Source organism: Oncorhynchus keta, chromosome 35 (genome assembly GCF_023373465.1).
Source record: "Oncorhynchus keta strain PuntledgeMale-10-30-2019 chromosome 35, Oket_V2, whole genome shotgun sequence".
Taxonomy (NCBI): domain Eukaryota; kingdom Metazoa; phylum Chordata; class Actinopteri; order Salmoniformes; family Salmonidae; genus Oncorhynchus; species Oncorhynchus keta.
The window spans coordinates 81,673,267-81,698,194 of NC_068455.1; the positions used below are offsets into that span (position 1 = coordinate 81,673,267).

The following is a 24,928-nucleotide window of genomic DNA, read 5'->3' on the forward strand; positions in this document are numbered from 1 at the left end:
ATCTACTGTTATACCATCTGTTATACCATCTATCTACTGTTATACCATCCATCTACTGTTATACCATCTATCTACTGTTATACCATCTATCTACTGTTATACCATCTATCTAATGTTATACCATCTATCTACTGTTATACCATCTATCTACTGTTATACCATCTATCTAATGTTATACCATCTATCTAATGTTATACCATCTATCTACTGTTATACCATCTGTTATACCATCTATCTACTGTTATACCATCTATCTACTGTTATACCATCTATCTACTGTTATACCATCTATCTACTGTTATACCATCTATCTACTGTTATACCATCTGTCTACTGTTATACCATCTATCTACTGTTATACCATCTATCTACTGTTATACCATCTATCTACTGTTATACCATCTGTCTACTGTTATACCATCTATCTACTGTTATACCATCTATCTACTGTTATACCATCTATCTAATGTTATACCATCTATCTACTGTTATACCATCTATCTACTGTTATACCATCTATCTAATGTTATACCATCTATCTAATGTTATACCATCTATCTACTGTTATACCATCTGTTATACCATCTATCTACTGTTATACCATCTATCTACTGTTATACCATCTATCTACTGTTATACCATCTATCTACTGTTATACCATCTATCTACTGGTATACCATCTATCTACTGTTATACCATCTATCTACTGTTATACCATCTATCTACTGTTATACCATCTATCTACTGTTATACCATCTATCTACTGTTATACCATCTATCTACTGTTATGCCATCCATCTACTGTTATACCATCTATCTACTGTTATACCATCTATCTACTGTTATACCATCTATCTACTGTTATACCATCTATCTACTGTTATACCATCTATCTACTGTTATGCCATCTATCTACTGTTATACCATCTATCTACTGTTATACCATCTATCTACTGTTATACCATCTATCTACTGTTATACCATCTATCTACTGTTATACCATCTATCTACTGTTATACCATCTATCTACTGTTATACCATCTATCTACTGTTATACCATCTATCAACTGTTATACCATCTATCAACTGTTATACCATCTATCTACTGTTATACCATCTATCTACTGTTATACCATCTATCTACTGTTATACCATCTATCTACTGTTATACCATCTATCTACTGTTATACCATCTATCTACTGTTATACCATCTATCTACTGTTATACCATCTATCTACCTACTGTTATACCATCTAATGTTATGCCATCTATCTACTGTTATACCATCTATCTACTGTTATACCATCTATCTACTGTTATACCATCTAATGTTATACCATCTAACTACTGTTATGCCATCTATCTACTGTTATACCATCTATCTACTGTTATACCATCTATCTACTGTTATACCATCTATCTACTGTTATACCATCTATCTACTGTTATACCATCTATCTACTGTTATACCATCTATCTACTGTTATACCATCTAATGTTATACCATCTAACTACTGTTATGCCATCTATCTACTGTTATACCATCTACTGTTATACCATCTATCTACTGTTATACCATCTATCTACTGTTATACCATCTATCTACTGTTATACCATCTATCTACTGTTATGCCATCTATCTACTGTTATACCATCTATCTACTGTTATACCATCTATCTACTGTTATACCATCTATCTACTGTTATACCATCTATCTAATGTCATACCATCTATCTACTGTTATACCATCTGTTATACCATCTATCTACTGTTATACCATCTATCTAATGCTATACCATCTATCATCTGTTATACCATCTATCTAATGTTATACCATCTATCTAATGTTATACCATCTATCATCTGTTATACCATCTATCATCTGTTATACCATCTATCTACTGTTATACCATCTATCTACTGTTATACCATCTATCTACTGTTATACCATCTATCTACTGTTATACCATCTATCTACTGTCATACCAGCTATCATCTGTTATACCATCTATCTAATGTTATACCATCTATCTACTGTTATACCATCTATCTACTGTTATACCATCTATCTACCTACTGTTATACCATCTAATGTTATGCCATCTATCTACTGTTATACCATCTATCTAATGTTATACCATCTAACTACTGTTATACCATCTATCTACTGTTATACCATCTATCTACCTACTGTTATACCATCTAATGTTATGCCATCTATCTACTGTTATACCATCTATCTACTGTTATACCATCTATCTACTGTTATACCATCTATCTACTGTTATACCATCTATCTACTGTTATACCATCTATCTACTGTTATACCATCTATCTACTGTTATACCATCTATCTACTGTTATACCATCTATCTACTGTTATACCATCTATCTACTGTTATACCATCTATCTACTGTTATACCATCTATCTACTGTTATACCATCTATCTACTGTTATACCATCTATCTACTGTTATACCATCTAACTACTGTTATACCATCTATCTACTGTTATACCATCTAACTACTGTTATACCATCTATCTACTGTTATACCATCTATCTACTGTTATACCATCTAACTACTGTTATACCATCTATCTACTGTTATACCATCTATCTACTGTTATACCATCTATCTACTGTTATACCATCTAACTACTGTTATACCATCTATCAACTGTTATACCATCTATCTACTGTTATACCATCTATCTACTGTTATACCATCCATCTACTGTTATACCATCTATCTACTGTTATACCATCTATCTACTGTTATACCATCTGTTATACCATCTGTTATACCATCTATCTACTGTTATACCATCTATCTAATGTTATACCATCTATCTACCTACTGTTATACCATCTAATGTTATGCCATCTATCTACTGTTATACCATCTATCTAATGTTATACCATCTAACTACTGTTATACCATCTATCTACTGTTATACCATCTATCTACCTACTGTTATACCATCTAATGTTATGCCATCTATCTACTGTTATACCATCTATCTACTGTTATACCATCTAATGTTATACCATCTAACTACTGTTATACCATCTATCTACTGTTATACCATCTAATGTTATACCATCTAACTACTGTTATACCATCTATCTACTGTTATACCATCTATCTACTGTTATACCATCTATCTACTGTTATACCATCTATCTACTGTTATACCATCTATCTACTGTTATACCATCTATCAACTGTTATACCATCTAACTACTGTTATACCATCTATCTACTGTTATACCATCTAATGTTATACCATCTAACTACTGTTATACCATCTATCTACTGTTATACCATCTATCTACTGTTATACCATCTATCTACTGTTATACCAGCTATCATCTGTTATACCATCTATCTAATGTTATACCATCTATCTACTGTTATACCATCTATCTACTGTTATACCATCTATCAACTGTTATACCATCTATCTACTGTTATACCATCTATCTACTGTTATACCATCTATCTACTGTTATACCATCTATCTACTGTTATACCATCTATCAACTGTTATACCATCTATCTACTGTTATACCATCTATCTACTGTTATACCATCTATCTACTGTTATACCATCTATCTACTGTTATACCATCTATCTAATGTTATACCATCTATCTACTGTTATACCATCTATCTACTGTTATACCATCTATCTACTGTTATACCATCTATCTACTGTTATACCATCTATCTACTGTTATACCATCTATCTACTGTTATACCATCTATCTACTGTTATACCATCTGTTATACCATCTATCTACTGTTATACCATCTATCTACTGTTATACCATCTATCTACTGTTATACCATCTATCTACTGTTATACCATCTATCTACTGTTATACCATCTGTTATACCATCTATCTAATGCTATACCATCTATCATCTGTTATACCATCTAACTACTGTTATACCATCTATCTAATGTTATACCATCTATCTAATGTTATACCATCTATCTAATGTTATACCATCTATCTAATGTTATACCATCTATCAACTGTTATACCATCTATCTACTGTTATACCATCTACTGTTATACCATCTATCTACTGTTATACCATCTATCTACTGTTATACCATCTATCTACTGTTATACCAAAGGTCCTACCTTGGCCGGCAGGCTGACAGTGTCCCAGTCTGGGGAAGGGAATTCCAGCTTCCCCCTGAGTATCTGGTCAAACAACTCCTCCTGGATGTTATTCTCACTGTAGGAGAGGAGTGAAACTGAGTATACTGGGTCCTATTGTTTTAAACCAGTGAACGTACAGGTGAAGGTACAGGTGAACGTGGTGAACGTACTGGTGAACGTACAGGTGAACGTACTGGTGAACGTACAGGTGAACGTGCTGGTGAACGTACTGGTGAACGTACAGGTGAACGTAGGTGAACGTACAGGTGAACGTGCAGGTGAACGTACAGGTGAACGTACAGGTGAGCGTACTGGTGAGCGTACTGGTGAGCGTACTGGTGAACGTACAGGTGAGCGTGCTGGTGAGCGTACAGGTGAACGTATGGTGAACGTACAGGTGAACGTATGGTGAACGTACAGGTGAGCGTACAGGTGAACGTACAGGTGAACGTACTGGTGAGCGTACAGGTGAACGTACAGGTGAACGTACAGGTGAACGTACTGAACGTGAGCGTACTGGTGAACGTACAGGTGAACGTACAGGTGAACGTGCTGGTGAGCGTACAGGTGAACGTGCAGGTGAGCGTACTGGTGAACGTGCTGGTGAACGTACAGGTGAACGTTGCAGGTGAACGTTGGGTGAACGCATGCTGGTGAACGCACTGGTGAACGTACTGGTGAACGTGCTGGTGAACGTACTGGGTGAGCGTACAGGTGAGCGTACAGGTGAACGTATTGGTGAACGTGCTGGTGAACGTACAGGTGAGCGTGCAGGTGAGCGTACAGGTGAGCGTGCTGGTGAACGTACAGGTGAACGTGCAGGTGAACGTACAGGTGAACGTACAGGTGAGCGTTTTGGTGAACGTGCTGGTGAACGCTGGTGACGCAGGTGAACGTGCAGGTGAACGTACAGGTGAACGTGCAGGTGAACGTACAGGTGAGAACGTATTGGTGAACGCATGCAGGTGAACGTGCAGGTGAACGTACAGGTGAACGTGCAGGTGAACGTACAGGTGAGCGTGCTGGTGAGCGTACTGGTGAACGCGTTGCTGGTGAGCGTACTGGTGAACGTACAGGTGAACGTACTGGTGAACGTACAGGTGAACGTACAGGTGAACGTACAGGTGAACGTACAGGTGAACGTACTGGTGAACGTACTGGTGAACGTACAGGTGAACGTACAGGTGAACGTACAGGTGAACGTACAGGTGAACGTACAGGTGAACGCAGGTGAACGTACAGGTGAACGTACAGGTGAACGTACTGGTGAACGTACAGGTGAACGTACAGGTGAACGTACAGGTGAACGTACAGGTGAACGTACTGGAACTCACCTGCGGAACGGAGGGAACCCACACAATAGAATGTAGGTGATAACACCTGCAGCCCAGATATCCACCTTCAGACCGTACCTAGCAACACACACAGGGAAGTTGACAACGTCATTATTCTACATTTTGGTCACATAGAAGATGGTTTTATCTGAATCAGTACCTGGGCTTGAGAAGACGATTCAATTGGACGATATCTCTCAGGATCCTTCAATTCAAAGTCCCAGTAAACCAGCAAAACGTTATAATGTGAAAATACGTTCGGTACTCCCCACAATATGGAGTTTCTCAGAGCAACTATCTTCATTACTGCCGTTACGTATGGTGATGCTGGATCGGGCCGACCTGTCGTGATGCTGGATCGGGCCGACCCGTGGTGATGCTGGATCGGGCCGACCCGTGGTGATGCTGGATCGGGCCGACCCGTGGTGATGCTGGATTGGGCCGACCCGTGGTGATGCTGGATTGGGCCGACCCGTGGTGATGCTGGATTGGGCCAACCCGTGGTGATGCTGGATTGGGCCAACCCGTGGTGATGCTGGATCGGGCCGACCCGTGGTGATGCTGGATCGGGCCAACCCGTGGTGATGCTGGATCGGGCCCACCTGTCGTGACGCATGGTGCTGCTGCAATCTCATGGTATGTACTTCCACAAACGTCTAAATAAAAATGATCTATTGTTTTCGAACCAAGTGTCAAATCCCTATTCTGCACCTCCAATAAAATGACCCCATTACTGTCAAGTACAGGTCAGCTGATCAACAGCAGCGTAGCGGCAGTAATGACGAGTAACGAACCACATCGTTGACAGGGACTTTGAATTGAAGGATCCTGGGAGATCTCGTCATATTCGCAGTCTCCTATTGGTTCATCCAGAACGACTTACAGTTCGTTCATTCAACTAAGGTGGAAAATAAAACCACAACTACACTCACAAAAGGTGTGAAGTATATCAGTGCATTCTTATTTTATGAACAGCAACAGCAACAACCTGTGGAAAAGTTGCAGACGAGAGGAGAGGTTTTTTTTTTTTAGGTGTGAGGAAAAGAGCTGAGAGAAGTGGACACACAAAAACACACACCTCTTATCAGGTCTCCGAGACACACACACACACACACTCCCCTTATCAGGTCTCCGAGATGGTCTCTACACACACACTCCCCTTATCAGGTCTCCGAGATGGTCTCTACACACACACTCCCCTTATCAGGTCTCCGAGATGGTCTCTACACACACACTCCCCTTATCAGGTCTCCGAGATGGTCTCTACACACACACACCTCTTATCAGGTCTCCGAGATGGTCTCTACACACACACACACCTCTTATCAGGTCTCCGAGATGGTCTCTACACACACACACACCTCTTATCAGGTCTCCGAGACACACACACACACACACTCCCCTTATCAGGTCTCCGAGATGGTCTCTACACACACACACCTCTTATCAGGTCTCCGAGATGGTCTCTACACACACACACCTCTTATCAGGTCTCCGAGACACACACACACCTCTTATCAGGTCTCTACACACACACACACCTCTTATCAGGTCTCCGAGATGGTCTCTACACACACAAACACACACTCCTCTTATCAGGTCTCCGACATGGTCTCTACACACACACACACTCTTATCAGGTCTCCGACATGGTCTCTACACACACACACACTCTTATCAGGTCTCCGAGACACACACACACACACACTCCCCTTATCAGGTCTCCGAGATGGTCTCTACACACACACTCCTCTTACCCAGTCTCAGCGATGATCTCTGGAGCTACATATGTGGGGTTCCACAGACTGTATACAGGGGTCCCTCTACGACTGTAGCCAGACCAAAATCCCCCAGCTTCAACGACTTGGTCCCATCCAGGTACTCACACACCTGGAGGTCACAGGGCAAGAAAGGAGAACGGTGATAGGTTGATATACATGACTAAAGTGTCATGTAAAAGAAACCCTCCTGTAGGATATAACTCCAACCCTGTTCCTGGATAGAAACCCTCCTGTAGGTTTTAACTCAAACCCTGTTCCTGGAGAGAGACCCTCCTGTAGGTTTTAACTCCAACCCTGTTCCTGGAGAGAGACCCTCCTGTAGGTTTGAACTCCAACCCTGTTCCTGGAGAGATACCCTCCTGTAGGTTTGAACTCCAACCCTGTTCCTGGAGAGATACCCTCCTGTAGGTTTTAACTCCAAACCTGTTCCTGGAGAGAGACCCTCCTGTAGGTTTTAACTCCAAACCTGTTCCTGGAGAGAGACCCTCCTGTAGGTTTTAACTCCAACCCTGTTCCTGGAGAGAGACCCTCCTGTAGGTTTTAACTCCAAACCTGTTCCTGGAGAGACCCTCCTGTAGGTTTTAACTCCAACCCTGTTCCTGGAGAGAGACCCTCCCGGAGAGAGACCCTCCTGTAGGTTTTAACTCCAACCCTCCTGTAGGTTTTAACTCCAACCCTCCTGTAGGGTTTAACTCCAACCCTCCTGTAGGTTTTAACTCCAGCCCTGTTCCTGGAGAGAGACCCTCCTGTAGGTTTTAACTCCAACCCTCCTGTAGGGTTTAACTCCAACCCTGTTCCCGGAGAGAGACCCTCCTGTAGGTTTTAACTCCAACCCTGTTCCTGGAGAGAAACCCTCCTGTAGGTTTTAACTCCAACCCTCCTGTAGGTTTTAACTCCAACCCTCCCGTAGGTTTTAACTCCAACCCTCCCGTAGGTTTTAACTCCAACCCTCCCGTAGGTTTTAACTCCAACCCTCTTGTAGGTTTTAACTCCAACCCTCCCGTAGGATTTAACTCCAACCCTCCTGGAGGGGTTTAACTCCAACCCTCCTGGAGGGGTTTAACTCCAACCCTCCTGGAGGGGTTTAACTCCAACCCTCCTGTAGGTTTTAACTCCAACCCTCCTGGAGAGGTTTAACTCCAACCCTCCTGGAGGGTTTTAACTCCAAACCTCCTGGATGGTTTTAACTCCAACCCTCCTGGAGGGTTTTAACTCCAACCCTCCTGGAGGGTTTTAACTCCAACCTCCTGGAGGGTTTTAACTCCAACCCTCCTGGAGGGTTTTAACTCCAACCCTCCTGGAGGGTTTTAACTCCAACCCTCCTGGAGGGTTTTAACGCCAACCCTCCCGTAGGTTTTAACTCCAACCCTCCCGTAGGATTTAACTCCAACCCTCCTGGAGGGTTTTAACTCCAACCCTCCCGTAGGATTTAACTCCAACCCTCCTGGAGGGTTTTAACTCCAACCCTGTTCCTGTTCTAGGTGTCAGAGTTCGTATGTCAGAGTATGTCAGAGTTTTATACCAGCAGGTTTTCAGGCTTGATGTCTCTGTGGACTATGTCCATACGGTGCAGGTATTGAATAGCCCCGGCCAGGTTGAAGACCATGGCGCTGGCATCTCTCTGTGTACTTAGTAGAACATGTGATGGCGTCAAACAGATCTCCACCCTGCAGAGAGAGAACGTCCACAGAGACAGGTCAGTATACTGTACACACATACACATACAGACAGACACAGGTCAGTATACTGTACACACACACACACGGACAGACACAGGTCAGTATACTGTACACACACACACACGGACAGACACAGGTCAGTATACTGTACACACACACACATACAGACAGACACAGGTCAGTATACTGTACACACACACACACGGACAGACACAGGTCAGTATACTGTACACACATACGGACAGACACAGGTCAGTATACTGTACACACACACATACAGACAGACACAGGTCAGTATACTGTACACACACACACACATACAGACAGAGACAGGTCAGTATACTGTACACACACACACATACGGACAGGCACAGGTCAGTATACTGTATACACACATACATACGGACAGACACAGGTCAGTATACTGTACACACACATACACGGACAGACACAGGTCAGTATACTGTACACACACACACATACGGACAGACACAGGTCAGTATACTGTATACACACATACATACGGACAGACACAGGTCAGTATACTGTACACACACATACATACAGACAGAGACAGGTCAGTATACTGTACACACACACACACACACACATACATACAGACAGACAGAGACAGGTCAGTATACTGTACACACACATACATACGGACAGACACAGGTCAGTATACTGTACACACACATACATACGGACAGACACAGGTCAGTATACTGTACACACACACACATACGGACAGACACAGGTCAGTATACTGTACACACACACACATACAGACAGAGACAGGTCAGTATACTGTACACACACACACATACGAACAGACACACACACCATGTCAAATTACTAAAATATTTGGTACAATTCCTGACTTGACAGTAGTACCTTGATTTTTGTGGGTTAAACAACAGTTTTGACGATTTGAAAAACAACAAAATGGAGTCCGGTCTCCAGCCGCTTGCTGTGTGATAGAGCTGTTGGAGTCCGGTCTCCAGCCGCTTGCTGTGTGATAGAGCTGTTGGAGTCCGGGCTCCAGCCGCTTGCTGTGTGATAGAGCTGTTGGAGTCCGGGCTCCAGCCGCTTGCTGTGTGATAGAGCTGTTGGAGTCCGGTCTCCAGCCGCTTGCTGTGTGATAGAGCTGTTGGAGTCCGGGCTCCAGCCGCTTGCTGTGTGATAGAGCTGTTGGAGTCCGGGCTCCAGCCGCTTGCTGTGTGATAGAGCTGTTGGAGTCCGGTCTCCAGCCGCTTGCTGTGTGATAGAGCTGTTGGAGTCCGGGCTCCAGCCGCTTGCTGTGTGATAGAGCTGTTGGAGTCCGGTCTCCAGCCGCTTGCTGTGTGATAGAGCTGTTGGAGTCCGGGCTCCAGCCGCTTGCTGTGTGATAGAGCTGTTGGAGTCCGGGCTCCAGCCGCTTGCTGTGTGATAGAGCTGTTGGAGTCCGGGCTCCAGCCGCTTGCTGTGTGATAGAGCTGTTGGAGTCCGGTCTCCAGCCGCTTGCTGTGTGATAGAGCTGTTGGAGTCCGGTCTCCAGCCGCTTGCTGTGTGATAGAGCTGTTGGAGTCCGGGCTCCAGCCGCTTGCTGTGTGATAGAGCTGTTGGAGTCCGGGCTCCAGCCGCTTGCTGTGTGATAGAGCTGTTGGAGTCCGGTCTCCAGCCGCTTGCTGTGTGATAGAGCTGTTGGAGTCCGGGCTCCAGCCGCTTGCTGTGTGATAGAGCTGTTGGAGTCCGGGCTCCAGCCGCTTGCTGTGTGATAGAGCTGTTGGAGTCCGGGCTCCAGCCGCTTGCTGTGTGATAGAGCTGTTGAGTCCGGTCTCCAGCCGCTTGCTGTGTAATAGAGCTGTTGGAGTCCGGTCTCCAGCCGCTTGCTGTGTGATAGAGCTGTTGGAGTCCGGTCTCCAGCCGCTTGCTGTGTGATAGAGCTGTTGGAGTCCGGTCTCCAGCCGCTTGCTGTGTGATAGAGCTGTTGGAGTCCGGTCTCCAGCCGCTTGCTGTGTGATAGAGCTGTTGGAGTCCGGGCTCCAGCCGCTTGCTGTGTGATAGAGCTGTTGGAGTCCGGTCTCCAGCCGCTTGCTGTGTGATAGAGCTGTTGGAGTCCGGGCTCCAGCCGCTTGCTGTGTGATAGAGCTGTTGGAGTCCGGGCTCCAGCCGCTTGCTGTGTGATAGAGCTGTTGGAGTCCGGGCTCCAGCCGCTTGCTGTGTGATAGAGCTGTTGGAGTCCGGGCTCCAGCCGCTTGCTGTGTGATAGAGCTGTTGGAGTCCGGGCTCCAGCCGCTTGCTGTGTGATAGAGCTGTTGGAGTCCGGGCTCCAGCCGCTTGCTGTGTGATAGAGCTGTTGGAGTCCGGTCTCCAGCCGCTTGCTGTGTGATAGAGCTGTTGGAGTCCGGTCTCCAGCCGCTTGCTGTGTGATAGAGCTGTTGGAGTCCGGGCTCCAGCCGCTTGCTGTGTGATAGAGCTGTTGGAGTCCGGGCTCCAGCCGCTTGCTGTGTGATAGAGCTGTTGGAGTCCGGGCTCCAGCCGCTTGCTGTGTGATAGAGCTGTTGGAGTCCGGCTCCAGCCGCTTGCTGTGTGATAGAGCTGTTGGAGTCCGGGCTCCAGCCGCTTGCTGTGTGATAGAGCTGTTGGAGTCCGGGCTCCAGCCGCTTGCTGTGTGATAGAGCTGTTGGAGTCCGGGCTCCAGCCGCTTGCTGTGTGATAGAGCTGTTGGAGTCCGGGCTCCAGCCGCTTGCTGTGTGATAGAGCTGTTGGAGTCCGGTCTCCAGCCGCTTGCTGTGTGATAGAGCTGTTGGAGTCCGGTCTCCAGCCGCTTGCTGTGTGATAGAGCTGTTGGAGTCCGGTCTCCAGCCGCTTGCTGTGTGATAGAGCTGTTGAGTCCGGTCTCCAGCCGCTTGCTGTGTGATAGAGCTGTTGGAGTCCGGTCTCCAGCCGCTTGCTGTGTGATAGAGCTGTTGGAGTCCGGTCTCCAGCCGCTTGCTGTGTGATAGAGCTGAGGGAGTCCGGGCTCCAGCCGCTTGCTGTGTGATAGAGCTGTTGGAGTCCGGTCTCCAGCCGCTGCTGTGTGATAGAGCTGAGGGAGTCCGGTCTCTAGCCGCTTGCTGTGTGACAGAGCTGAGGGACGGGGCTCCAGCCGCTTGCTGCGTGATAGAGCTGAGGGACGGGGCGCTCTCAGATTCATACACCAGTGTTTTAGATGCGACAAATGACCAGCCATGACACCATGTACTGTAGCTTTAAAAAGGGCCAGGCAGCAGTTGTTAAAACCATTTATGGACGTATAAATTAATGATATGTTACCGACTAGATTCTATGAATGATATGTACTGACTTCATTCTATGAATGATATGTACTGACTTGATTCTATGAATGATATGTACTGACTTCATTTGATTCTATGAATGATATGTACTGACTTGATTCTATGAATGATATGTACTGACTTGATTCTATGAATGATATGTACTGACTTGATTCTATGAATGATATGTACTGACTTCATTTGATTCTATGAATGATATGTACTGACTTCATTTGATTCTATGAATGATATGTACTGACTTGATTCTATGAATGATATGTACTGACTTGATTCTATGAATGATATGTACTGACTTGATTCTATGAATGATATGTACTGACTTGATTCTATGAATGATATGTACTGACTTCATTTGATTCTATGAATGATATGTACTGACTTCATTCTATGAATGATATGTACTGACTTGATTCTATGAATGATATGTACTGACTTGATTCTATGAATGATATGTACTGACTTGATTCTATGAATGATATGTACTGACTTGATTCTATGAATGATATGTACTGACTTGATTCTATGAATGATATGTACTGACTTGATTCTATGAATGATATGTACTGACTTCATTCTATGAATGATATGTACTGACTTCATTCTATGAATGATATGTACTGACTTGATTCTATGAATGATATGTACTGACTTGATTCTATGAATGATATGTACTGACTTGATTCTATGAATGATATGTACTGACTTCATTCTATGAATGATATGTACTGACTTGATTCTATGAATGATATGTACTGACTTCATTCTATGAATGATATGTACTGACTTCATTCTATGAATGATATGTACTGACTTCATTCTATGAATGATATGTACTGACTTCATTTGATTCTATGAATGATATGTACTGACTTCATTTGATTCTATGAATGATATGTACTGACTTGATTCTATGAATGATATGTACTGACTTCATTTGATTCTATGAATGATATGTACTGACTTCATTTGATTCTATGAATGATATGTACTGACTTGATTCTATGAATGATATGTACTGACTTCATTTGATTCTATGAATGATATGTACTGACTTGATTCTATGAATGATATGTACTGACTTGATTCTATGAATGATATGTACTGACTTCATTTGATTCTATGAATGATATGTACTGACTTCATTCTATGAATGATATGTACTGACTTCATTCTATGAATGATATGTACTGACTTCATTCTATGAATGATATGTACTGACTTGATTCTATGAATGATATGTACTGACTTGATTCTATGAATGATATGTACTGACTTGATTCTATGAATGATATGTACTGACTTGATTCTATGAATGATATGTACTGACTTGATTCTATGAATGATATGTACTGACTTCATTCTATGAATGATATGTACTGACTTCATTCTATGAATGATATGTACTGACTTGATTCTATGAATGATATGTACTGACTTGATTCTATGAATGATATGTACTGACTTCATTCTATGAATGATATGTACTGACTTAATTTGATTCTATGAATGATATGTACTGACTTGATTCTATGAATGATATGTACTGACTTGATTCTATGAATGATATGTACTGACTTGATTCTATGAATGATATGTACTGACTTGATTCTATGAATGATATGTACTGACTTCATTTGATTCTATGAATGATATGTACTGACTTCATTCTATGAATGATATGTACTGACTTCATTCTATGAATGATATGTACTGACTTGATTCTATGAATGATATGTACTGACTTGATTCTATGAATGATATGTACTGACTTCATTTGATTCTATGAATGATATGTACTGACTTGATTCTATGAATGATATGTACTGACTTCATTTGATTCTATGAATGATATGTACTGACTTGATTCTATGAATGATATGTACTGACTTCATTTGATTCTATGAATGATATGTACTGACTTCATTTGATTCTATGAATGATATGTACTGACTTGATTCTATGAATTATATGTACTGACTTGATTCTATGAATTATATGTACTGACTTGATTCTATGAATTATATGTACTGACTTGATTCTATGAATGATATGTACTGACTTGATTCTATGAATGATATGTACTGACTTGATTCTATGAATGATATGTACTGACTTGATTCTATGAATGATATGTACTGACTTGATTCTATGAATGATATGTACTGACATGTACTGACTTGATTCTATGAATGATATGTACTGACTTGATTCTATGAATGATATGTACTGACTTGATTCTATGAATGATATGTACTGACTTGATTCTATGAATGATATGTACTGACTTGATTCTATGAATGATATGTACTGACTTGATTCTATGAATGATATGTACTGACTTGATTCTATGAATGATATGTACTGACTTCATTCTATGAATGATATGTACTGACTTCATTCTATGAATGATATGTACTGACTTCATTCTATGAATGATATGTACTGACTTCATTCTATGAATGATATGTACTGACTTCATTCTATGAATGATATGTACTGACTTCATTTGATTCTATGAATGATATGTACTGACTTGATTCTATGAATGATATGTACTGACTTGATTCTATGAATGATATGTACTGACTTGATTCTATGAATGATATGTACTGACTTCATTTGATTCTATGAATGATATGTACTGACTTGATTCTATGAATGATATGTACTGACTTCATTTGATTCTATGAATGATATGTACTGACTTGATTCTATGAATGATATGTACTGACTTCATTTGATTCTATGAATGATATGTACTGACTTCATTTGATTCTATGAATGATATGTACTGACTTGATTCTATGAATTATATGTACTGACTTGATTCTATGAATGATATGTACTGACTTGATTCTATGAATGATATGTACTGACTTGATTCTATGAATGATATGTACTGACTTGATTCTATGAATGATATGTACTGACTTGATTCTATGAATGATATGTACTGACTTGATTCTATGAATGATATGTACTGACTTGATTCTATGAATGATATGTACTGACTTGATTCTATGAATGATATGTACTGACTTGATTCTATGAATGATATGTACTGACTTGATTCTATGAATGATATGTACTGACTTCATTCTATGAATGATATGTACTGACTTCATTCTATGAATGATATGTACTGACTTCATTCTATGAATGATATGTACTGACTTCATTTGATTCTATGAATGATATGTACTGACTTCATTTGATTCTATGAATGATATGTACTGACTTGATTCTATGAATGATATGTACTGACTTGATTCTATGAATGATATGTACTGACTTGATTCTATGAATGATATGTACTGACTTGATTCTATGAATGATATGTACTGACTTGATTCTATGAATGATATGTACTGACTTGATTCTATGAATGATATGTACTGACTTGATTCTATGAATGATATGTACTGACTTGATTCTATGAATGATATGTACTGACTTCATTCTATGAATGATATGTACTGACTTCATTCTATGAATGATATGTACTGACTTCATTCTATGAATGATATGTACTGACTTCATTCTATGAATGATATGTACTGACTTGATTCTATGAATGATATGTACTGACTTCATTTGATTCTATGAATGATATGTACTGACTTCATTTGATTCTATGAACGATATGTACTGACTTGATTCTATGAATGATATGTACTGACTTGATTCTATGAATGATATGTACTGACTTGATTCTATGAATGATATGTACTGACTTCATTTGATTCTATGAATGATATGTACTGACTTGATTCTATGAATGATATGTACTGACTTCATTCTATGAATGATATGTACTGACTTGATTCTATGAATGATATGTACTGACTTCATTCTATGAATGATATGTACTGACTTCATTCTATGAATGATATGTACTGACTTCATTCTATGAATGATATGTACTGACTTCATTCTATGAATGATATGTACTGACTTCATTCTATGAATGATATGTACTGACTTCATTCTATGAATGATATGTACTGACTTCATTTGATTCTATGAATGATATGTACTGACTTGATTCTATGAATGATATGTACTGACTTGATTCTTGAAGAATATAACTTATTATACCATGTCATTTTTGAATACTTGATCTTGATTGGCTAGATGGGTGTTCTAGAGCGCGCCTTAATAACCCTATAATAGAATTATGTGGTATATGGCCAATAGACCAAGGCTAAGGGCCGTGTCCAGGCACTCCGCATTGTGTCGTGCCATTGGCCGTGGTGTATTGGCCATATACCACACCTCCTCAAGCCGTATTGCTTAATTATAGCCTTGGTATAAGCGAGATAATCAACTTGGGGCTCTTGGTATAAGCAAGATAATCAACTTGGGGCTCTTGGTATAAGCAAGATAATCAACTTGGGGCTCTTGGTATAAGAAGGATAATCAACTTGGGGCTCTTGGTATAAGAAGGATAATCAACTTGGGGCTCTTGGTATAAGAAGGATAATCAACTTGGGGCTCAAAGCCTCCCATCGATTATCCCTTAATGCCTTAATGGTCCACCGGTCACACCCCCAATCAGAACCTGGTTTTACTCTGGCGTTTGTTCACAGAGTAACTGTACAGCCCCAAAACAGGATTAACAACATACTGTTGATGTCATGGATGGGCTCCTTGCATCCATTACTCTGTTAAACTGGAAAGGGTTACATTTTCTCCACAGCCCCGCCCCTTTTTAACCGAAACAAGGGGGCGGAGAGACGCTTCGTACCTTGACCAATTCCATGACCAGGTAGAGTTCTGTGGGCGTGTCGTCGACCTCAATCAGCTGTATAATGCTGGGGTGTCTGACCCTCCTCAACACCGCCACCTCGTTCTCTATCAGGTGCTCCTGATCAAAATACACAGTACCAGTCAAAGGTTTGGACACACCAACTCATTCCAGGGTTTTTCTTCATTTTTACTATTTTCTACATTGTAGAATAATAGTGAAGACATCAAAACTATGAAATAACACACATGGAATCATGTAGTAACCAACAAGTGTTAAACCAATTGTTCAAAGTAGCCACACTGAAGGAAAGAAATTCCACAAATCAACTTTTAACAAGGCACATTGAAATGCATTCCAGGTGACTACCTCATGAAGCTGGTTGAGAGAATGCCAAGAGTGTGCAAAGCTGTCATCAAGGCAAAGGGTGGCTACTTTTAAGAATCTGAAATATATTTAGATTTGTTTAACACTTTTTGGTTACTACATGATTCCATGTGTCCAAACCTTGACTGGTACTGTATGTCAATACACAAATCAGTCAGTCAGTCAATCAGTCTGAACAGTACATAAATCAGTCAGTCAATCAGTCTGAACAGTACATAAATCAGTCAGTCAATCAGTCTGAACAGTACATAAATCAGTCAGTCAGTCAGTCTGAACAGTACATAAATCAGTCAGTCAGTCAGTCAGTCTGAACAGTACATAAATCAGTCAGTCAGTCAGTCAACCAGTCTGAACAGTACATAAATCAGTCAGTCAGTCAGTCAGTCTGAACAGTACATAAATCAGTCAGTCAGTCAACCAGTCTGAACAGTACATAAATCAGTCAGTCAGTCAGTCAGTCTGAACAGTACATAAATCAGTCAGTCAGTCAATCAGTCTGAACAGTACATAAATCAGTCAGTCAGTCAGTCAATCAGTCTGAACAGTACATAAATCAGTCAGTCAGTCAGTCAATCAGTCTGAACAGTACATAAATCAATCAGTCAGTCAGTCAGTCTGAACAGTACATAAATCAGTCAGTCAGTCAGTCTGAACAGTACATAAATCAGTCAGTCAGTCAGTCAGTCTGAACAGTACATAAATCAGTCAGTCAGTCAGTCAATCAGTCTGAACAGTACATAAATCAATCAGTCAGTCAGTCAGTCAATCAGTCTGAACAGTACATAAATCAATCAGTCAGTCAGTCAGTCAATCAGTCTGAACAGTACATAAATCAGTCAGTCAGTCAGTCTGAACAGTACATAAATCAGTCAGTCAATCAGTCTGAACAGTACATAAATCAGTCAGTCAGTCTGAACAGTACATAAATCAGTCAGTCAATCAGTCTGAACAGTACATAAATCAGTCAGTCAGTCAGTCTGAACAGTACATAAATCAGTCAGTCAATCAGTCTGAACAGTACATAAATCAGTCAGTCAATCAGTCTGAACAGTACATAAATCAGTCAGTCAGTCAGTCAGTCTGAACAGTACATAAATCAGTCAGTCAGTCAGTCAGTCAGTCTGAACAGTACATAAATCAGTCAGTCAGTCAGAACAGTACATAAATCAGTCAGTCAGTCAGTCAGTCAGTCAATCTGAACAGTACATAAATCAGTCAGTCAGTCAGTCTGAACAGTACATAAATCAGTCAGTCAGTCTGAACAGTACATAAATCAGTCAGTCAGTCAGTCTGAACAGTACATAAATCAGTCAGTCAGTCAGTCTGAACAGTACATAAATCAGTCAGTCAGTCAGTCTGAACAGTACATAAATCAGTCAGTCAGTCAATCAGTCAGTCAGTCTGAACAGTACATAAATCAGTCAGTCAGTCAGTCAGTCAGTCAGTCTGAACAGTACATAAATCAGTCAGTCAATCAGTCTGAACAGTACATAAATCAGTCAGTCAGTCAACCAGTCTGAACAGTACATAAATCAGTCAGTCAGTCAATCAGTCTGAACAGTACATAAATCAGTCAGTCAGTCAGTCTGAACAGTACATAAATCAGTCAGTCAGTCAGTCAGTCAGTCTGAACAGTACATAAATCAGTCAGTCAGTCAGTCAGTCTGAACAGTACATAAATCAGTCAGTCAGTCAGTCAGTCAGTCTGAACAGTACAAAAATCAGTCAGTCAGTCAGAACAGTACATAAATCAGTCAGTCAGTCAGTCAGTCTGAACAGTACATAAATCAGTCAGTCAGTCAGTCTGAACAGTACATAAATCAGTCAGTCAGTCAGTCAGTCAGTCTGAACAGTACATAAATCAGTCAGTCAGTCAACCAGTCTGAACAGTACATAAATCAGTCAGTCAGTCAATCAGTCTGAACAGTACATAAATCAGTCAGTCAGTCAATCAGTCTGAACAGTACATAAATCAGTCAGTCAGTCAATCAGTCTGAACAGTACATAAATCAGTCAGTCAGTCAGTCAGTCAGAACAGTACATAAATCAGTCAGTCAGTCAGTCAGAACAGTACATAAATCAGTCAGTCAGTCAGTCAGTCTGAACAGTACATAAATCAGTCAGTCAGTCAACCAGTCTGAACAGTACATAAATCAGTCAGTCAGTCAGTCAGTCTGACCAGTACATAAATCAGTCAGTCAGTCTGAACAGTACATAAATCAGTCAGTCAGTCAGTCAGTCTGAACAGTACATAAATCAGTCAGTCAGTCAGTCAGTCAATCAGTCTGAACAGTACATACATCAGTCAGTCAATCTGATCAGTACATAAATTGAGTCAGTACCTTCCCACAGCAACGAGCTTTATCGATAATCTTCAGAGCAAACTCCTGTCCAGTCGACCTGTCGATGAATCAATCAATCAATCAATCAATCAATCAATCAATCAGGTACAGTGGATGTTTCTAAATTATCCATAACACTGTGCTCCACACACGCTCGGAGGACGTTCTCTCGTGAGGACAAGAGGAGAACATGTTCCATCTGTTACCGCAATAATGACCAATACAGACAAAACAAGACAAATATAAAATACATATAATAATAAACATAAAGCACATGCTACAGTTTTACTTCATAATTATCAACTACCAGTTGAAGTCGGAAGTTTACATTACACCTTTAGCCAAATATATTTAAACTCAGTTTTTACACAATTCCTGACATTTAATCCTAGTAAAACAGGGATTTTCCCTGTTTTAGGTCAGTTAGGATCACCACTTTATCTTAATAATGTGAAATGTCAGAATAATAGTACATTACCAGTGGGTCAGAAGTTTACATACACTCAATTAGTATTTGGTAGCATAATAAAGGTTAAAAAAAGATGAATCTAGCTAGCCAGTTAGTTTTACATGTAAAAAAGGCTGTTGTTATGTAAGGGAGATGGCCAACATTAGCTACAAATTCTTTGTGTGTAGCTAGCTATCTACCAATTATTTTAGATCAGTTAGCCTGTGATATTTTTTTATTTTACCGTTATTTAACCAGGCAAGTCAGTTAAGAACAAATTCTTATTTTCAATGACAGCCTAGGAACAGTGGGTTAACTGTTCAGGGGCAGAACGACAGATTTGTGCCTTGTCAGCTCGGGGATTTGAACTTGCAACCTTTCGGTTACTAGTCCAACGCTCTAACCACTAGACTACCCTGCCGCCTCTACACTCTAACCACTAGGCTACCCTGCAGCCCCTACACTCTAACCACTAGGCTACCCTGCCGCCTCTACACTCTAACCACTAGGCTACCCTGCCGCCCCTACACTCTAACCACTAGGCTACCCTGCCGCCCCTACACTCTAACCACTAGGCTACCATACCACCTCTACACTCTAACCACTAGGCTACCATACCACCTCTACACTCTAACCACTAGGCTACCATACCACCTCTACACTCTAACCACTAGGCTACCATACCACCTCTACACTCTAACCACTAGGCTACCATACCGCCTCTACACTCTAACCACTAGGCTACCCTGCAGCCCCTACACTCTAACCACTAGGCTACCATACCACCTCTACACTCTAACCACTAGGCTACCCTACCACCTCTACACTCTAACCACTAGGCTACCATACCACCTCTACACTCTAACCACTAGGCTACCCTGCAGCCCCTACACTCTAACCACTAGGCTACCATACCACCTCTACACTCTAACCACTAGGCTACCATACCACCTCTACACTCTAACCACTAGGCTACCATACCACCTCTACACTCTAACCACTAGGCTACCATACCACCTCTACACTCTAACCACTAGGCTACCATACCACCTCTACACTCTAACCACTAGGCTACCATACCACCTCTACACTCTAACCACTAGGCTACCATACCACCTCTACACTCTAACTACTAGGCTACCCTACCACCTCTACACTCTAACCACTAGGCTACCCTGCCGCCTCTACACTCTAACCACTAGGCTACCCTGCCGCCCCAAATCTACAACACGACAGTGGGTATTCCAGGCAGTTAAACATTAACATTAGCAAGGTATGTATTTATTAACATTTTAAAGATACAATATTGTATTCAGGCAACATGTGAGATGTGACTGGGCAACTTTTAATTTCGAAGTCGGAGTTAATTTTCTCTCTCTTCAGCTCAAAACCAGCTGCCATTGTTTCCATGGGTGCGTCACATTACGTCTACAAGTCTGGGAGTATTTCAGTAGAAGCATCGATATATGCTTCGAAATGTGTACAAACAAAGTATGCATCTGAGAACTGCCCTCAGTGTTCCATTTCATCTGAGAACTGCCCTCAGTGTTCCATTTCATCTGACAACTGCCCTCAGTGTTCCATTTCATCTGACAACTGCCCTCAGTGTTCCATTTCATCTGACAACTGCCCTCAGTGTTCCATTTCATCTGACAACTGCCCTCAGTGTTCCATTTCATCTGACAACTGCCCTCAGTGTTCCATTTCATCTGAGAACTGCCCTCAGTGTTCCATTTCATCTGAGAACTGCCCTCAGTGTTCCATTTCATCTGAGAACTGCCCTCAGTGTTCCATTTCATCTGAGAACTGCCCTCAGTGTTCCATTCCATCTGACAACTGCCCTCAGTGTTTCATTTCATCTAACAACTGCCCTCAGTGTTCCATTTCATCTGACAACTGCCCTCAGTGTTCCATTTCATCTGACAACTGCCCTCAGTGTTCCATTTCATCTGAGAACTGCCCTCAGTGTTCCATTTCATCTGACAACTGCCCTCAGTGTTCCATTTCATCTGACAACTGCCCTCAGTGTTCCATTTCATCTGAGAACTGCCCTCAGTGTTCCATTTCATCTGACAACTGCCCTCAGTGTTCCATTTGATCTGAGAACTGCCCTCAGTGTTCCATTTGATCTGACAACTGCCCTCAGTGTTCCATTTGATCTGACAACTGCCCTCAGTGTTCCATTTCATCTGACAACTGCCCTCAGTGTTCCATTTCATCTGACAACTGCCCTCAGTGTTCCATTTCATCTGACAACTGCCCTCAGTGTTCCATTTCATCTGACAACTGCCCTCAGTGTTCCATTTCATCTGACAACTGCCCTCAGTGTTCCATTTCATCTGACAACTGCCCTCAGTGTTCCATTTCATCTGACAACTGCCCTCAGTGTTCCATTTCATCTGACAACTGCCCTCAGTGTTCCATTTCATCTGAGAACTGCCCTCAGTGTTCCATGATTTGGACTCATACACCGACCGTTGCGTGCTCAATGTTCATGCTCGAAGCACGGTAGTACGCATATTGAGAAACACCCAGTGTGTGTTTTTTTTTTTTTATTATTATATTTTTTTTATTTCACCTTTATTTAACCAGGTAGGCTAGTTGAGAACAAGTTCTCATTTGCAACTGCGACCTGGCCAAGATAAAGCATAGCAGTGTGAACAGACAACACAGAGTTACACATGGAGTAAACAATTAGCAAGTCAATAACACAGTAGAAAAAATGGGCAGTCTATATACAATGTGTGCAAAAGGCAAGAGGAGGGAGGCGAATAATACAGTTTTGCAGATTAACACTGGAGTGATAAATGATCAGATGGGCATGTACAGGTAGAGATATTGGTGTGCAAAAGAGCAGAAAAGTAAATAAATAAAAACAGTATAAAAACAGTATGGGAATGAGGTAGGTGAAAAAGGGTGAGCTATTTACCTATAGACTATGTACAGCTGCAGCGATCGGTTAGCTGCTCGGATAGCTGATGTTTGAAGTTGGTGAGGGAGATAAAAGTCTGTGTACTGGGGACGTATGGGGATGTGTGTGTGTGTGTACTGGGGACGTATGGGTGTGTGTGTGTGTGTGTACTGGGGACGTATGGGTGTGTGTGTGTGTGTGTACTGGGGATGTGTGTGTGTGTGTGTGTACTGGGGACGTATGGGGATGTGTGTGTACTGGGGACGTATGGGTGTGTGTGTGTGTACTGGGGACGTATGGGGATGTGATCTAGTACCTACCTCTCGACACAATCCTTAACAACTGCAAAGTTGCCGTCCCCTATGATCTTCCCCACCTTGTACTTGTCACTGATGATGGAGGAGGAGACCGACCTGTTCCCATTCACTATACAGAGACGGGGTAACAGAGGACACACAACCTGAGGACGTTGTGGGAGTACACACACCTAACAAACAGACCGACCTGTTCCCATTCACTATACAGAGACGGGGTAACAGAGGACACACAACCTGAGGACGTTGTGGGAGTACACACACCCTAACAAACAGACCGACCTGTTCCCATTCACTATACAGAGACGGGGTAACAGAGGACACACAACCTGAGGACGTTGTGGGAGTACACCACCTAACAAACAGACCGACCTGTTCCCATTCACTATACAGAGACGGGGTAACAGAGGACACACAACCTGAGGACGTTGTGGGAGTACACACACCCTAACAAACAGACCGACCTGTTCCCATTCACTATACAGAGACGGGGTAACAGAGGACACACAACCTGAGGACGTTGTGGGAGTACACACACCCTAACAAACAGACCGACCTGTTCCCATTCACTATACAGAGACGGGGGGTAACAGAGGACACACAACCTGAGGACGTTGTGGGAGTACACACACCTAACAAACAGACCGACCTGTTCCCATTCACTATACAGAGACGGGGTAACAGAGGACACACAACCTGAGGACGTTGTGGGAGTACACACACCCTAACAAACAGACCGACCTGTTCCCATTCACTATACAGAGACGGGGTAACAGAGGACACACAACCTGAGGACGTTGTGGGAGTACACACACCTAACAAACAGACCGACCTGTTCCCATTCACTATACAGAGACGGGGGTAACAGAGGACACACAACCTGAGGACGTTGTGGGAGTACACACACCCTAACAAACAGACCGACCTGTTCCCATTCACTATACAGAGACGGGGGTAACAGAGGACACACAACCTGAGGACGTTGTGGGAGTACACACACCCTAACAAACAGACCGACCTGTTCCCATTCACTATACAGAGACGGGGGTAACAGAGGACACACAACCTGAGGACGTTGTGGGAGTACACACACCCTAACAAACAGACCGACCTGTTCCCATTCACTATACAGAGACGGGGGTAACAGAGGACACACAACCTGAGGACGTTGTGGGAGTACACACACCCTAACAAACAGACCGACCTGTTCCCATTCACTATACAGAGACGGGGTAACAGAGGACACACAACCTGAGGACGTTGTGGGAGTACACACACCCTAACAAACAGACCGACCTGTTCCCATTCACTATACAGAGACGGGGGTAACAGAGGACACACAACCTGAGGACGTTGTGGGAGTACACACACCTAACAAACAGACCGACCTGTTCCCATTCACTATACAGAGACGGGGTAACAGAGGACACACAACCTGAGGACGTTGTGGGAGTACACACACCCTAACAAACAGACCGACCTGT

The 24,928-nt window shown here is 42.1% G+C and overlaps 1 long non-coding RNA gene and 1 pseudogene across 1 annotated transcript; one reads left to right on the forward strand and one right to left on the reverse strand.

Annotated features, from left to right (window-relative positions):
• Window positions 1-24,928, reverse strand: part of LOC127915552 (serine/threonine-protein kinase DCLK2-like) — a 63,201-nt pseudogene that overhangs the window by 3,433 nt on the left and 34,840 nt on the right.
• Window positions 7,417-8,162, forward strand: LOC127916375 (uncharacterized). Its single transcript, XR_008094829.1, has 3 exons — window positions 7,417-7,618; window positions 8,006-8,048; window positions 8,116-8,162. It is a non-coding gene; the product is annotated as an uncharacterized LOC127916375 (long non-coding RNA).